This window comes from Chanodichthys erythropterus, chromosome 10 (genome assembly GCF_024489055.1).
Source record: "Chanodichthys erythropterus isolate Z2021 chromosome 10, ASM2448905v1, whole genome shotgun sequence".
Lineage (NCBI taxonomy): Eukaryota > Metazoa > Chordata > Actinopteri > Cypriniformes > Xenocyprididae > Chanodichthys > Chanodichthys erythropterus.
The window spans coordinates 11,632,501-11,645,265 of NC_090230.1; positions in this window are offsets into that span (position 1 = coordinate 11,632,501).

Below are 12,765 nucleotides of genomic sequence, written 5' to 3' on the forward strand. Positions count from 1 at the left end.
CGCATGCTAAATTGACCAAGTGGACCAATTTATAGTTATTATAGTTATTAAAGAAACATTAAAAAATTGTGGTTGTTGCTATTTATGGTTAATTTGTCACATTGCATTGTGGGACACAGTACCCAATGCAGTGTGCATAGTGTAGTGGTTTATATAGCATGTAATTTGGGAATTTTATGCCATATGTAAGCAATAAGGTACGAGAGGCTGTGCTGTATTGTGAATAAGTCACGGGCCTCATGGTTGAAGGGCGTTGCATGACGCGAAGTGCTCTCGTAATGTATCAATGCAACTTTCACAAAGTAAACTTTCTAAAACCCTTCCTTCCGCCGGAAAAAAATTGTCCCTGACCATGAACAGCAACAGAAGTTACATTTTCACGCCATTAGATGGCGGCAAAGACGGTCTTTATGAGTGTGTCAGTCATTAACGAAGACTTTTACATTGAAAAGACTGAATGGTTGTGAACACGGAACAAGACGCAACTGACAAATGCATTGACTAGCGCTGTCAGTCACGGGAAAACCCCTTAAATGTTAAAAGGACAAGATAATACATCGGACATTTAAACTGATTTTTTTTATTATGAACTAGGACTGACCTGAAGGAAAATGTTAAATCTGAATACAGGTAATAAACTCGCTCACTTGATCTCTTTCTCACAATACTCTTCTACATAATACAGTCAGCTTCAATGAACAATATCAATTGAGAACATATAGTTTACGTTGCTAAGAGTGTTGTGTAGTGATACACAGAACCGTTGGGTGAAGCGATCATAGCCGTGTTTTATCGTGAATAAAACACAGCTATTGACCATTTAGAATCAAGGACAGGAAAATAATAATTTTATAAGAAAATAGTATGCAATTGGAACAGTCTGAAAAAGGTATAAAAATTGTGATTTTCTTTCTGCTACTTTGTCAAATTGGAAATGGTAAAATATATAATATGAAAAGCAGTATGCTTTTCTGAACATATCAAATGTAGCAACTAGGGAATGAAATGGGCTGTGTCCAAACTTTTCATTCTCATTTGTCTTGTTTAATGAGGCACTTTAACACAAACTTGGCAAGGAGTGCAAAATTACCCTCTGCTTAACCTGAGCAATTATAAGTCCTAAACTTGCTACAGAATATACTGCACCCCATATCCTCAGCATAGCGAAACGAAACATACCCTTTATGCCTCTTAATTAAATTTGGTAGCTGCAACTGTAAGTGACACTGAGCATGGTCTATGTAGTGTAGAAGGAGGCATAATTCCATTACTGCTTCATGCTGGGAGATGAAGATGCAAACTGGGGGCATCTGTAATCGTATTCGATCAGAGAAGCAATAAAGTTTGAAAGCAATATAACAAGTCTTCTGACCTAAGCAACATGCATTATACATGGGACCGGATGCTGTAAGATGAAATACAGAAGTTTTCTGCCTTCTGCTGATGTGTTAATGTAAACTTGTAAATCTTTCAAGGAGTCTGCTTACAGCGAGTCATTAAATAAATCTTGCACTTGAAGTCTTTAAACTCAGAGTAAAAGGTGATAATACACACTTGGATCATTCCTGCTATGTAGTGCATTTTCATGTTTCCATAATGAATAAAATATAACCATAGTGATGATTAAATACACATGGAAAGAATTTTATATAATTTCAATACTTTGGTTTGAACTTTAACGTGATTTAGATTATAGTAATTAGTAATACTATTAAATATAATATAGATTTATATTAATTTTTTTTTATAATCATTGATTCAAACAAAACTTTTTGTTTTGTAAATTGATTTATATTTCCTATTTCCTGACGCGACACGTGATATAAGGCATTTCCCATGAGTTTTTCTATGGTTTTTCTCCTAACCATCCAAGAGCGATACGGGACGACTCTTTTTTTAGAAACGGTTTCTATTTCAACAACAACATACAAAGTATGGCAATGATAATCTCAGGTATTGATTATGTTCTTTATTTAATGTTTTAAGAATTTAATGTGAGTTTAACACTATCATTTTGCTTGACCTTAATAGAATAACTGAAAATGACAATGGATAGGCCCTAATTAACATCAGATCTTGAAAAGAAACAAGAACGTTCAAACTTTGAACTCAACAAACAATTGTTTTCTATGACAAAAGCCTACCCTATATCGGTCACTCAGTATGTATTTTTAATAATGTTAAAATAATGCAATGTTTATTAATTTGATTTCGAACTTTTGCGAAGAAAGCCCACCCACACGCTCTTCTAATTGGCTGTGATTTGAGATTAATTTTGTTGCTGAAATCTTATCGCATCATGTCTGGTTATTTTGTAGATCCAGTTCCTTCAGGAAGTGACATAATTTTGGTGAGGAAACAACTTGCACAAAGTATTAGAAACTATTATTAATGCATTTAATCAATATATATATATATTAGTGGTGGGCATAGATACATTTTTTTAATCTAGATTAATCTTGGAATTAATCTAGAATAAAATGGCTCATTTGAATTCTGCAGAAAACATTCAGAATATGTAAGATACCCAAATTGTCCCTGCGTCCCAATGTCCATATCCATCCTAAATAGTATGTGAGATTAAAATAAGTGTGTCCCAAAGCATAGTATGTTGAAAAGAGTATGCCAAAAGTCCCCGGATGGTCTACTATTTCCAGTAGATTTTCGAAGTGTGGATCCGTGCACACTATAAAGGCTAATATTGCCCACAACCCATTGCGCGTTGGACAAGGATTCAGTTCAGAACTACAAACACGAGTAAAAAGTGTTAAAAACTACAAAACATGGCGAATATGTATGATCGACGCTGAGAGGTTGTTTGAGTGACTAATAATTATTTATGTAGGCTTACACTCAAAAGTAAGTACTTTTTGTTCACAGAAAGAGTACACACTTTTAGGGCGTAGTATAAATAGGCAAATTTGGACGCAGCAAATAACTAAAAGTAATCCGCCATTTTGTCCGACAAAGCAGATAGGAGTTAGAAAATTAACCTCGGTGGAGTTAAACTTGAAAAATTGTGTATATTGACATCTTTTCGCATTTGAAACAATATTGATTCTCATGTTCATTCATGTTTATTTGATGTTATAAATGGACTCGTAGTAAGAGATGATCGGTTTACGAGCTTCTTGAGCTGAGACGATTCTGTCACGACCATGGTCACGACACATTAAAGAGCAACAAAACGGTTTTTATTGTTTGAATTTCTTAAAAAACTACACGGTTTTAAAGCTGGGACTTTGTTAAATATCATAAGTAACCTGCTCTGTCTTGTCTGTCATCGTGTTATCAGTATCCTCTTTGCTCCTTGATGCATTTGTCACTGTGTGTGGAGCGGTGTGGAGTGACAGCGCCACAGCTTGTCGGACAAAGCAACAGTAACTAAGGGGGGTCTTTGTGAAGGGTCAGTTCGGCTAGGTATACATCCGCGCTAAAACATCAAGGTGAAAGTCATCATAGCTAGCTCCCAACCCAACTTTGAGAATAGATCAACGGCGATATTTTTTTAATCGCCCGATAAGAGTCTCACGTTAACGCAGCACGTAGGCATATATATATATATATATATATATATATATATATATATATATTACATTACATTACATTACATTTACATTTAGTCATTTAGCAGACGCTTTTATCCAAAGCGACTTACAAATGAGAGTAGTAGAATCAATTAAATCAACATGAGAACAACAGTATGTAAGTGCTGAGTGAAGTCACAGTTATGTCAGTAAAGTGCTCATAGCGAAATTTATTTATTTTTTTATTTTTTTTTTTTAAATAAATAAATACACAGATAGGAGAAGAATATTAGTCAAGGTAAGTGCTACTACTACTGGGTCAAGAGCTGACGAAAAAGATACGTCTTTAGCATTTTTTTGAAAATGGCTAGAGACTCAGCTGCTCGGATAGAGCGTGGTAGGTCATTCCACCAGCCAGGAACAGTCCCGGAGAAGGTCCGTGAGAGTGATTTTGTGCCCCTATGTGATGGCACCACAAGGCGCCGTTCACTTGCAGAACGCAGGTTTCTGGAGGGCGCGTAAGTCTGAAGTAGTGAGTTAAGGTATAGCGGTGCAGAGCCAGCTGTCGTTCTGTAAGCAAACATCAGAGCCTTGAATTGGATGCGAGCAGCTACTGGCAGCCAGTGCAGACTGATGAAGAGAGGAGTGACGTGCGCTCTCTTCGGTTCGTTGAAGACCAGTCTTGCTGCAGCATTCTGGATCAGTTGCAGAGGCTTGATAGTGCATGCTGGAAGGCCAACCAAGAGAGCATTACAGTAGTCCAGTCTGGATAGAACAAGAGCTTGGACAAGAATTTGTGTGGAATGTTCAGATAGGAAGGGTCTAATCTTCCTGATGTTGTACAAGGCAAATCTGCAGGACCGGGTCGTTGCTGCAACATGATCTGTGAAGGTTAGACCATCATCCATCACCACTCCAAGGTTTCTGGCTGTCCTGGAAGGAGTGATGGTTGAAGACCCAAGTTGAACTGAAAGGTTGTGATGAAGTGTTGGGTTTGCACCGATCACAAGCAGTTCCGTTTTTGCAAGGTTGAGTTGGAGGTGGTGGTCCTTCATCCAGGCAGAAATGGCTGTCAGGCAGGCTGTAATGCGACCAGCAACCGTCGGATCATCTGGTTGGAATGAGAGGTAGAGTTGTGTGTCATCAGCATAACAGTGATGGGAGAAACCATGATCCTGAATGACTGATCCTAGTGATGACGTGTAGATGGAGAAGAGAAATGGACCAAGCATAGAGCCCTGAGGTACCCCAGTAGCAAGATGATGTGACTTGGACACCTCACCTCTCCAAGATACCCTGAAGGACCTACCTGAGAGGTAAGACTCGAACCACTGGAGCGCGGTTCCCGTGATGCCCTTCGACATGAGTGTAGACAGGAGGATCTGGTGGTTCACTGTGTCAAAGGCAGCAGACAGGTCCAGCAAGATGAGTACTGATGATTTTGAAGATGCTCGTGCCAGTCTCAGGGCTTCAGTGACTGAGAGCAGGGCAGTCTCAGTAGAGTGGCCACTCTTGAAACCAGACTGGTGGTTGTCAAGGAGGTTGTTCTGTGAGAGATAAGTAGACAGTTGGTTGAATACAACTCTCTCAAGTGTCTTAGCAATGAAAGGAAGAAGGGATACTGGTCTGTAGTTTTCTAAAAGAGCTGGATTCAGAGCAGTGGGGTAATCCTAGCTTGCTTAAAAGCTGTGGGAAATGTTCCAGTGTGAAGGGAGGAATTGATAATGTGAGTGAGTGCAGGTAGAATTGAGGAGGAGATGGCCTGAAGAAGAGGAGTGGGGATAGGGTCTAGCGGACAGGTAGTAGGGTGATTGGAAAGAATGAGTTTGGAAACATCTGCCTCAGAAAGCATGGAGAAGGAGGGGAGAATTTGTGTGTTTTCAATTAAGATGTTCTTGTCAGTGTGTGGTGTGGAGAATTGGCCGCTGATGGTTGTTATTTTATGTGTGAAGAAAGTGGCAAAGTCATCAGCTGTAAGAACTGATGTGGGAGGGAGGGGAGGAGGGCAAAGAAGAGAAGAGAAGGTTTTGAAAAGTGTTCGGGAGTCATTTGAGTTGTTAATTTTAGTGTGATAGTAGGAGGTTTTAGCATTGGAGACATTAGTAGAGAAAGAAGAAAGGAGTGACTGATATAAGCTAAGGTCAGTAGGATTTTTAGATTTGCGCCACTTCCTCTCTGCAGCCCTGAGTCTAGACCGATGCTCACGGAGAACATCAGAGAGCCAGGGGGCAGAGGGGGTGGCGTGGGCTGGTCTGGTTAAGAGGGGGCAGAAATCATCTAAGCAAGATGATAGAGTGGTGCAGAGAGTGTCAGTAGCAGTGTTAGTGTCCATTGATGAGAATTGGTTAGCAGGAGGAAGTGTGGATGAGACCGAAGAGGATAGATGAGATGGTGAGAGGGAGCGTAGGTTTCGGCGAAAAGTGACGTGTGGTGGGGTGTGTGATGAGTTGGGGGTCAGGTTGAGTGTGAAAGTAATGAGAAAGTGGTCTGAGGTGTGTAGTGGAGTAACCAGTGTATTGTCGGTGGAGCCACAGCGTGTGTAGATGAAGTCCAATTGGTTACCTGATTTGTGGGTAGCTGAGGTAGCCACTCGCTTGAGATCAAATGAGGCAAGCAGCGTGTGGAAGTATATATTATATATATATATTAAAAGATATATGATTATAAAGATGGTTAAAAACATAAAATTACTTCAAACTGCTGTCACCCTTATATGTTACCTTACCTGATTTTCAGAATATTCCTTCAGTGAATTGGCCACCAAAACAAAGCAGAAAGCATGTCCACATAAACAATGCAATTAATTCTTAGGGAATTTTCCCAACAGAGTTCAAGTTCTTCGCTGAAAGGAAGAATACTTTTAAAATGTTTGTGTCTGCTGAAAATTATAGTTTTTCCCCTTTGTGTGCACAGAGGAAGCACTTATTTTCTTGAATGTGTTTTCCTCTATCTGTGAGTAAGAGAGATTGGGCTCCAAGTGTTCATTTTTAGCAGTGGCCTACTTCTCTGTCACCATGAAGAATTGTCCTCGGGCATAAGACCTGTTCCTCGTACCTCTCTCCTTCCGTCTTCCCCACTCTCTCTCTCTCTCTTCCTCTACCCTTTTTCTCATTCCATGTGCCTCAGTTTTCACCCAAATCCACAGGACTATTCAGAAGAGGCTTAAGAAACAGTTCATCCAAAAGTCTGAAGTCTGTCAATATTTACTCATATGTTGATATTTTTTCTGAAGAGCTAGTAAGAAGTATTCTTGACTCCATAGTTATCCCCAAAAAAAGACAACAAAATACTATAAAATTAGTCAGACCTGTGTGTAATATTCAGAAGTCTTCAAAAGTTGTTGTGTAAGGAACAGATGAAAATGAATCCCAACTGAAAAAAACTAAGAAAATTATCTCTCTTTTTTTAGCTTTGGTAATATAGTTTGGCATGTAATTTAAAATACATAAATAATTCCACAGTTAGTAAAGTGTTTTTCTGTCATTTCTAATCAGGCACTGAATAGAGTACCCATAAGAAAGTTAAACAGTGCAAAGTTAAGAAAAATACATTATGTACAGATGTGACGGAAGATCATAACCCTTATATGTATGTATTTCTGCATTATTTAACATAACTTGATTGTGTGTATGTGTGTGAGCTGTGTAGGTGTTTGAGGTCTCTGGTTTCTGCATGGGTAACTGCAGATGGAGATTGTAGACTATGTCTCCCTCAGGCAAATCGACTTTTATTTCAAACGGTTCACCCACAGTGGCAGCTTACTGTACAGTACCTCTCTCTCCGATAATAACTTTTCAACACATTCTGTTGAATTTATGGCTAGTGACTGCAAGTTAAAACATATTGGTTCATCTCATAAATTTCCAGCATTTTTATGGAGGCATTGTTGGTCCATTTGCTGATGAGCATCAAAAAGAATGTCTGAACATTAAACATCATATTAGAATAGCATGAGGCATGGGCCGTTCACATAGGGAGCATTATTGTTTAATTGTGCATGCAAAGTCATTTATTTCATGTCTTGCTGTTTCAGGGTCTAATTTCACTATTGCTGCATTTTAAAACATCATGTAAAGTTAGACCTGTTTTTTGCCACATTAACGTTTACAGTCAAATGTTAAATTGAACTCAACTGTAAAAAGGATTTGAGGAGTCTACAACCCGAATTCTGGAAATGTTGGGACGTTTTTTTAATTTGAAAAAAAAAAAGAAAAGAAAACTAAAAGACTATCAAATCATATGGGCCAATATTTTATTCATAATAGAACATAGATAACATAAATGTTTAAACTGAGAAATTTTACAATTTTATGCACAAAATGTGCTCATTTCAAATTTGATGCCTGCTACAGGTTGGGATGGGGGCATGTTTACTATGGTGTAGCATCTCCTCTTCCTTCAAAACAGTTTGACAATGTCTGGGCATCGAGGTTATGAGTTTCTGGAGTTTTGGTGTTGGAATTTGGTCCTATTCTTGCATGATATAGGTTTCCAACTGCTGAAGAGTTTGTGGTCGTCTTTGACGTATTTTCCTCTATGTGAAAGATCTGGACTGCAGGCAGGCCAGTTCAGCACCCGGACTCTTCTACGATGAAGACATGCTGTTGTAATAGCTGCAGTATGTGGTTTTGCATTGTCCTACTGAAATACACAATGCCTTCCCTGAAATAGACGTCATCTGGAGAGGAGCACATGCTGCTCTAAAACCTTTATATATCTTTCAGTGTTCATAGTGCCTCCCAAAAATGCAAGCTGACCATACCGTATGCACTTACGCACCCCCATACCATCAGAGATGCTGGCTTTTGAAGTGAATGCTGATAACACGCTGGAAGATCTCCCTCCTCTTTAGCCCTGAGGACACGACTTCCAACAAGAATGTCAAATTTGGACTCGTCTGACCATAGAGCACTTTTCCACTTTGAAACAGTCCATTTTAAAAGAGCCTTGGCCCACAGGACACAACAGCCCTTCTGAACCATGTTCACATATCACTTCCTTTTTGCATGATAGAGCTTTAGTTGGCATCTGCAGATGGCACGGCGGATTGTGTTTACCGACAGTGATTTCTGGAAGTATTCCTGGGCCCATTTAGTAATGCCATTGACACAATCATGCCGATGAGTGATGCAGTATTGTCTGAGGGCCTCGAAGACCACGTGCATCCAATAAAGGTCTTCGGCCTTGTCCCTTACGCACAGAGATTTCTCCAGTTATGATGATGATGTTATGCACTGTAGATGAGGAGATTTGCAAAGCCTTTGCAATTTGATGTTGAGGAACATTGTTTTTTAAAGTTTTGTAAAGTCTTCTTACGCACTCTTTCACATCTCTGCCCATACTTCTGAGAGACTCTGCCTCTCTAAGACATCCCTTTTATAGTTAATCATGTTACAAACCTGATATCAATTAACTTAATTAGTTGCTAGATGTTCTCCCAGCTGAACCTTTTCAAAATGTCTTGCTTTTTAAGCCATTTGTTGCTCCTGTACCAACTTTTTTGAGACCTGTAGCAGGCATCTAATTTGAAATGAGCTCATTTAGTGGATAAAAGTGTAAAATTTCTCCATTTAAACATTTGTTATGTTATCTATGTTCTATTGTGAATAAAATATTGGCTCATGTGATTTGAAAGTCTTTTAGTTTTCATTTTATTCAAATAAAAAAAAAAAAACGTCCCAACATTTACGGAATTCAGATTATAGTACAAAAGCCTTCCTTTTTTTTTTAAAAGAAAAACCAGAAGGGAATGACGCGGGGATACGTTTCTCGCACATGCATTCATCCTCCAATGCGGAGGGAATATTGTGCTAAAAGACTCTGACACTGTTACACTGAAACAGTGTAAGCAGTGTAGACTGACTTCATGACTCCTTATGAATCAAACACATGCAGCGCAAGCAGTGTAGTCCGATTCCCGAACGAATGACTCAAATAAACCAGTTCTTTTTAGTGAATCAAACGCATGCAGTACAAGCAGTGTAGTCTGATTCCTGAACGAATGACCTGAACGAACCCTACAGCCTCCATTTCATATATATATATATATATATATATATATATATATATATATATATATATATATATATATATATATATAGAGAGAGAGAGAGAGAGAGAGAGAGAGAGAGAGAGAGAGGGAGTGAAACAAACATAAAAAGTTATTAAACCTTCAAAAACCCACCTCAAGATTCCTGCACTTTGTTCCATTCCGATGCATTCCGTTTAGCTGCTTTGAACACAAGTAATGCGTCCTGTGTAAATGCCCCTCAAATTTGCATCATAAGCATACACAACCACAGCACATTGTCAGCATAAATAGCATCCGAGTCTATGATTATTGCTCTGCAATTAAATGTGAGGCAATCACGTGGATGGTGAGGACCATCACATCACAGGCGGTTTATTTTTAACGAGCCTACTTGATTAAACACAGTAGATTCTACAAGTCTTCAGGAAGGCTGCCTCTGACCCACAAAAATAATTCCAACCCCCATCTTTCCCAATTTTTATAGTGCTCATATTAAAAAGTCATGAGAAGACGTGCTAAAAATGCATTCGGCCGCATCAAATTAGCCCAATTAATGCTGAAAGTTCAGGAGCATGCATGCACCTCTGCATTCTGTATTGCTTGTGTTCTCTCTTCCTCTAGACCCTGATTGTAGTCCACCAATTGTAGTCCTACAATTAAAAATCCATGTCTTTGCATTACATAATTCAATATCAAAACAAGTGGCATTCATTTTAAAGCTAGCATTTGATAGGTTTTAAAGGATAAAACAATGGATACCCTTGTGAAAAAGAAGTACATTTTAGTACAGGCTACTTTTAAAAATAGTACTTATTACGGAAATTATAAGAATATACTAATATACTAATGAATGTAATGTTTTCAGACACTTACTTACATGTTAATTGCCATTAAATGAAAATGTATTAGTTTAAATTTAGATTAAATGTAGTTAGTTGAACTTTAGAGTGCTTTTTGACCAACTTAAGTAGCACTTAATTTGATAATTACTTCTGTTGTCATTGAAATATGGTTAAAATGTACTGCTCAATGTAATGACAAGCAATTCCTGAAAACTATTGAAACGTATAAAAAAGTGCATTGTGAATACCAGAAAGCACTGATGCTCACTATGGTTCCCTTAACAAAAGTTAGTCATGTGAGCCAACTCAGTATACATTATGATAAACAATGGATTTTTTTTTAAAAATCTGGATCTATTACAGGATTTATGTCGAGAGATCCAAGATGGTGAACAATAAACTTTTCAAAATTTAAAACAGTTTTAAAATGGATTGTTTTATCCAATTTTTATTTGCACTATTTATTTTTTATGCCTATTACAGTATTGTTCCGTTAGCTTAGCAACATGCTAACTCTATGAAATCAAATGCGAGTCTCCATTCATTCAGTTGCTGTCTGTGTAGAGCATTTTGTAGATTTTAGAACAGAGCTTAAACATATTTGCATATATTCTGATTTTTAAATGTTTGTGGAGCCTGAGAAAAACACAAAGAAAAAAAAAATTTGAGATCAGAAAGTCACTGTGAATATGGTCCAGGCAACTTAAACCTGTGACTTAAAGGGTTAGTTCACCCAAAAATTCTGTCATCATTAATTACTCAATGTCGTTCTACACCCATAAGACCTTCAGTTCATCTTCGGAACACAAATTAAGATATTTTTGATGAAATCTGATGGCTCAGTGAGGCCTCTATTGCCAGCAAGACAATTACCATTTTCAGTGCCCAGAAAAAAACATATTTAAAACAGTTCATGTGACTACATAATGTTATGAAGCGACAAGAATGCTTTTTGTGCGCCAAAAAACAGCAAGACAATTAACATTTTTTAAAATTCGAAGATTTAAAATTGTAAAGCTTCGAAGCAGTGTTTTAAAATCAGTCATCACTAGATATTGTTGAAAAGTCGTTATTTAGTTTTTTTGGCGCACAAAAAGTATTCTCGTCACTTTATAATATTAAGGTTGAACCACTGTAGTCACATGAACTGTTTTAATGTTTTTAGTAGCTTTCTGGGCATCTGAAGGTGTTCATTATCTTGCTGGCAATGGAGGCCTCACTGAGCCATTGGATTTCATCAAAAATATCTTGTGTTCTAAAGGTCTTACAGGTGAGGAACGACATGAGGGTGAGTAATTAATGACAGAATTTTAATTTTTGGGTGAACTAACCCTTTAAGTGACCAAATACTGTCTGTGGCCACTGTATTTTTGAGTGGCGCCAAAAAACTGCAACAAGCATTGCTTCAGTGTTCAAGGCATATTTTTAGATCATGTTTACCCAGCAGATCAGAAAACCTTGAAAGTCTTTGATCAGCATTTGTGTCTTGCACTGACATTTTGATAAACATGCTAAGCTATGAATGTTTTACTCAGTAACTTGTATTTCAGATACAATCTCAAAATAAAACAAAAAGAGTTCTGTTGCAGACAGAATATATATATTTACACACAAAGAGAGAGATATTTTATTTATTTATTTGAGCTCTAACCTGTTTAACAACTGTTCATTAAATGCAATAATATACAGGAAAACAAAAATATGTGGAACTACTTAAACCATTAATCACGGATGTAATCATTGATTACATTTGCTCTAGTTGAATCTGGCTCATTAGCTCTCCAGGGACGGTGAGCGCAGAGGCCCAAACAGATGTTTACCAAAGCGTGCTTTCCAAATTCTTCAACCTTTCCTTTCCTCTGTACTTCGACTTCAAAGCTCAGAGGGGCCAACCACCCACACATTTGCATATATTTGCATACCTGAAGGAGCATGTTAATTTGAGGCAGATGTTGGCGTAAGTGAGTAAAATTAAGGAGAGGAGGGAGTACTTCAGGACCTGTTGCAGTAGACTAATGAATGCCTGTTTTCCTGTCAAGGGACTAGAACAAGTTTGGATGGAAATTCATGAAACATTTTAGCAGAAGTATATATATATATATATATATATATATATATATATATATATATATATATATATATGCAACTCTCCATATTTTTATTTGTATATTATATATATATATATATATATATATATATATATATATATATATATATATATATATGCCACTCAACATTTTTTTAAATTAATTTTATATATATATATATATATATATATATATTGTGTGTATATATTTATTTTAAATTTAATGCATTTGTTTTCAACTTTGTTTTTAGGTAAAGTGCCAACAAACAACAGTTTTGT